We start from the raw sequence: 5,906 nt of genomic DNA on the forward strand, positions 1-5,906 counted from the left end.
CCCTTCTCGCTCCTGCAGGCAGGAAGGCGGGGGGCTTTCCCTTCCCACAAAGAAGTGCATCGGCGAGACGTCTGTAATTTGATATTTCTTTGATACAAAGGTCTGAATGGACAATACCCGAGTTCTGCAAGGGTGCTGCCGTCTGCTGTCTCGCGAATCCCACCTGTCTGGCTAGAGTGCTAATTTTTGACAGTTTCGATTTTCTCAGTGTTTCTTGCTGCTGCCTGCAGCTCACTCAATAGCAAGCTTCCTATAGCGCGGGTCTGAAGCTTGGAAATACAACAAGCTTTCCGAGCGTGTCGCAGGCTTTGTCAGAATGACCACAAAGGCTGCGTAGCCCCTCTGTGTAAATTACATTACGTGCACACATCATGCCAGAGGAGTTGATACAGGTGTGTTAAAATCACAGTGGGGAATATGGCAAGTGGCAATTAAATGCTAACACAGTTTCTATACCTCAGCATTCGACACAAAGCAATACTCTGGGATTATTTAGTATCGTCTACTCAATGTGTGCCTTGCAAGGCTAACAGCAATTTGTATTACACGTCCATATTGTGCTTTGTCTTTCAGTTACCTCCAAAGTAATTTGTCACCTTCCATGATGGTGCAACGGACAGCACAGGCTTACACATTCCTGGCAAGCCTCTTTTGATCAGTGTGTAACAGCTGCATGTGAACAGATTCCTTATTCTCCATTTGGACCCATTCTGCTTTATTAAATGCAAAATCCAAAATCTTTCTGAACTAACTAAAAGCTTGGCCTTGCTGATTGTTTGAACGCATTTAGTATACATTCTTTCCTTACTTGAATTTTCCAGCAAAGGCCAGATAGGTCCAAACCAGAAAAAAATGTCCTAAGAAATCATTATTTGCACAGTATTACTGACTGGGACCAAGATGAAAAATATTAGGACTCCCAGCAGCAGAATTCCACACCCATATTATGACCAAAGTAAACTAGAATCTGAAATTTTTAAGGATTTTCTGCTCCTCCTAAAACACATTACATTCAGGGAAAGGTATGATTTCATTTGTTGATCAGTATGTAAGGTGTATGTAAGGTGCACTTCTATGTTTACAAACCAATGCCTCAACCTTCAGTCCAAAAGGAAGTTAATACCATTTATGTCAAAAGAACGGAGTGACAAATGTCTGTGTTATGCTTTGTTGTATATTTGAAGCAAGCATATGTTTCAGTTAAAGTTTTCAGTCTTTGCTATTTCACTAGAGGAAAAGCATGTTATAGAGAAAACCAGCAAATTAAAATGAAAATAAGAATTAACTAAAGAGGAAATATTTTTTACAGAAATATAAATATGTTTGAGTTCATTCCTTAAAAATATGTTCTCAAGTCAGGGAAAGAAAGTACTTTATGCAAAGCCTGTACAAATGGAAGTTTTTTCCAACAATTAGAAAGGCCCAGAGGCCTCTGAGGGAAAAATAAATCACTTTTTCTGTGCTAATGTCATTACTCTTGGCTGATGGAGGCCTCTGTCACAGGTCTAGGACTTAGGTGTCAGTAAAATTTCACAGAGGCATGACGCTGTGATAGTAATTTCTTAATCAGTAAATATCGCATTTAGAAGATAATTACGAACTTCCTAAATCCCATAATTAAGTGGGTTCTTGAGTTAATGCTAAGACCTGATGGGCCTAATTTTCCTCTCACAGACTTATCTCTATGAAATTCTAATGGATTTTAGTTAAACACCTAATTCATGACAATGAAAGTAATGAAAATCAGATTGACAAATTATAGTACAGTACTGTGGAAATTACTACAGATAAAACATTCCAGGGAATATTCCCATGTTTTCTCAGCAGTAGAAGAACAGGACTTTCTCTCCTAGGAAAATAAAACCCAAAAATCCAAACAGTATAATTTCCTGCTTCCTGATGTTTAAATTCCTATTTTATCATTATGCAGGGTGAGCTGACTGGAATTGATGGCTTGGTTAGCCAATTAAACTTTCAGTTACAGAAAGACAATTAATCTTGCTTGCTTATTTCTCAGGATTGATCATTACTGTTCACTTGCCTAAAAATGTAAGGTAGTGCCCAAGAGTCAGGCTAATAACTGCTTTTAAAATTGTTTAACTTTCTAACATAGAATTCACAGAGGTTAACCATGTGTAAACTGCTTTCCCGAGTTGCATATGCAAAGCGAGCCATATCAACACAGTAAAAAATACAGATTGGGCATCCTGCAAAATAGGAATAACTGATTTTTCTGGGCCCAGGCTTACTGTTAGATACAGATGTATTGATTAGTGGAAATGTTCCTAAAAAGCTGCACTGAGCCAGCTCCAAATATCAGACTTAACTCTTAGTTGCAGTTGTCTGTGAGCAAAGACAAAGGCCTCTCCACGCGCAGCATTTTCTCTAACAATGGAACTCCACCTTCTTCCTACCCCTTCTGTTTCCTTTATTGACATTCAGCGAAGATGTGCCTGGTGTCTTTCATTGAGGCATTTTAGTGGACCGTGAAGCTAAAAGGTGAAGCCTAAAGACCACGTGTGATAAAGTCACAAAGTTCTAGTTAGGAAATTAAAATTCTGTCATAGTCCGCTAAAGGCAGAACCAGACACTTTCTGTTTCATTAGAGTGCTACAAATGTCTTTAATTGTAAATGTCTGTATTTGGTCAGCATAGTATGGTAAAGGAGTAGTCCTCCTGCTAATGGATGTGCAGCCTCTGATATGCACACCCAGCAGTTCTGCGGTGACACTAGATCAGCTGTACAAAACCTGCCTGGCAGGATAACACCTTCCATTATAGTGAACATTAAATGGATCAGTTGTGAAAATAAGAGACGCCTCCACCTGAGAGGTGACCACGCCAAAGATTTTATTTGATCGGAACATGCACCTGCTTTCACTGAATCTAGTGGGACTTCTACAGCTGATTGTACTGATAGTAAGGCAGGGCCTCAGTTTACCTGTCATAGTGCTTATAAACCAAAATTATTTGCTTCCACCTCAGTGTGAGCTTGCACAAAGAACATGAGGTTGGCTTAATGACTAGTTTGCCTCTGCCTTTGCCACAATCTGCTGTGCCAGCTCTGTCCCCTACCATATGCTTGCTCTGTACCTGCACTGAACGTCACTTTGTACTGCTGTTTCCCAGAGTGCAGCTTTGTTGGCATGGTTGCAGCAGGCAGGTGATTTAGGTAAAATGTGTAAAGTTTGTAACTTCAGAGACCCATTGTAGGTATTGATGATGGAGGATTACCAAATCACATTAATTTGCTGTTAGCAAGTGCAAACCAACTAAAATTTCAGGCAGGACTGCATGTTATAAAAACATTTTTAAAGATCTCAGTCAGTTTCACCTCAGGGATTTTTTAGGTATGTTATTTATGTTTCAACTACCCTGAACTGGGTTTTAGAAACAGACAAATGTTCTCTCCTTCAAAGCTGGGCACAACAAATGCCATTGCAGAATAAATAGCAAGGCTTGCTGGTTAACAAGTAAGTGAGATAGAGGTGTAAGGAAAACATCTTAGAATGTAAATAGTTTGGTGTGGTGGTTTTTTTTTCCTTTTGAGAATCACTGGAGAAGCATGCATGTATGAAAAATTATTAAATGGGGCAACTGAAGAATATGTATAGAATCAAGATTCCATGTAACAGCTAAAATTTCTATTGTCTTGTACATATTTTGCAATGAAAAAGGTACCAAAGTCTATGAAACAGCATGGGCACTGAGGATGAAAAGAAAATGTTCCAACATAAGGAGAAACAGTTGCCAAAACAATGCAATTTTAAACCCATATCTGCAGCTGTGTAGTTAGACAAATATATATTAACTATTGCAAACAGTGTCCCACCAAAGGTCTGGGGTTTGTCACCACTCACATGCATTTTTTTTTCCCTAAATTAAAGTAAGTTTTATTGAGTTTTGTTATAACACGTTACTGAAGGAATCAGATAATAAAACATGCCTCACATGTATGTGATCCTGGTATTCATGCTTCAGTCACACACATTCAAGTCCAACACACAGAAGTGGTTTTCTTGTTTCCAAACACAAACACTCTTCTTCTGCTGAAAAGAGAGTGAAAGAACTGGCACACGAGTTGTGTAGGTCTTGTGATATTACAGTAACACCTCCTGGAGATGTGTGTCTTTGTTTTCTGAATCCCGGAGTTTTACAGCTTTTAGTTTGACAAATTGTAAGCTCCGCATACCTTTTTTTAGGCATATTTGAGTCTATTCCTTATCATTTAATTAATTAGGACAAATGCTGTGGTATTTGGTTGCTACTTTGATGTAAATACTGTAGCTAGGAAGAGGCAAGACTTTTCAGCTAAGAAGTTTTTTGAGATGAATAATTTATTCTGCAGGCATAATATATCAAGGAAGGTAATTTAAGTAAGCTTCCAACTAATACAACTAGTTAATTAAGTGACCCAGAAGTGTCAAATGGCAGTTGATACTTGAGGTATGCACAGAAGATTAATTTCTATCACAAATCAGTTATTTATATCAGATATATGTAGAGCTATTATAGTTCGTGTTGCTTTATAACTGAAGTCACGATTGTCCAAGTTTACATAAAGGTTCAGAATATGATTCTCTTATGCCTATTGAATATGAAGATGTAAAAGCTAGTTATTTTTGTACTGCTCCAGTATTTAATATGGTCAAGTGTTATTCATGAAACTCCATTTAGAACACGGAAGAATGTGCAAATTTGACAGAATGTCCATGTGTTCCAGCACAGTTACTAGTGTGAATATCAGATTCTTTTCAAATTTATAATTTATACAGACTGTTCATCTGACAGATCAGCATTTGCAGTGTTTTTTTAAAAGTTCTGGGATTTCCAATGGTATCTGAGAAGAAACGCTCCAGGCACCAGAACTGGCAACAATATTACAAAATCTGAATCGGGTATGGCTTCCTAAAACTCTTAAGTATTTTAATATATATGGGTGCTAAAATGGAGAAGACTTAGGTTATTCATATTTTTGCAAGTCTCAAAATACATCAGAAAAGTAATTACTTTCATAATGAGAATTACACCTAAATTGTATGCCACTGGGGACCATGCCTTTTTCATCATTATTTATGGGGGAAGGAGAGCTGGCATGCTGGGTAATCCCGTAAGAACCGGCAAGTACAATGAATTTCCTAGGCTGAACTTCAGTAGTCATAGGGAAATCTTCTCCGCCTCAAATAAAGAGTGCTGCAGACACAGCAGAGCTGGGAGAAGCGTGTAGGACTTCCAAAGACACTAACAGCCTGGCAAAAGGACTTATTACGGAACAGCTGCGAAAGCACGCTGGCTGCCCTGCAGATACAGACCTGACCCACCGGGCCAGCGCCCCAGGAGGAGGGCATGCACTATGGCCACCTTCCCACCGAGCCACCCGTTCGTTCTGCCTTAGCCACAAGGCTAAACTCAGAGCCTGGCGAGGCCACGCAGATGTCACTGTGGGGGCTTGACAGCAGATCTCATGGCTTACCTTTTGAAAGAGGTTCATTTCGTTTGTTTGTTTGTTTGTTTGGCCTTTTGCTGGCTGGCCCCAGCACCAAGCGCTGGCACTGGCTGGCCTGCGTTCCTGCTTCACGCTCCCTCGGTGTAAGTGCAGCGTTTGTTCTCACCAAACTTGAACATGGCCTCTCAACAAATTCTATTCTACCTGCTGCTATAAACCTAGACGATTAAAAAGTAAGTTAAGTACAAGGGGTTTGCAGGCTACCGCTCACTTCTGTGAGTGGAGATCTTGCTGTACCAGGCTGAAAAAAAACCCCAAATTGAGGGCTCCTTTGTCTTGCGCTGCCATCTCCTGGCAAGTGGCTCAGTTACACATGACACGGGGAGGGAAGCGGCTCTGCCAGCCGGCAGCCGCGCCGGCAAAAAAGCCGGGACGCCCCTGAGGGCGAGTCCTGCCTGCA

This window comes from Buceros rhinoceros, unplaced genomic scaffold, assembly GCF_000710305.1.
Source record: "Buceros rhinoceros silvestris isolate BGI_N320 unplaced genomic scaffold, ASM71030v1 scaffold639, whole genome shotgun sequence".
Classification (NCBI taxonomy): Eukaryota; Metazoa; Chordata; class Aves; order Bucerotiformes; family Bucerotidae; genus Buceros; species Buceros rhinoceros.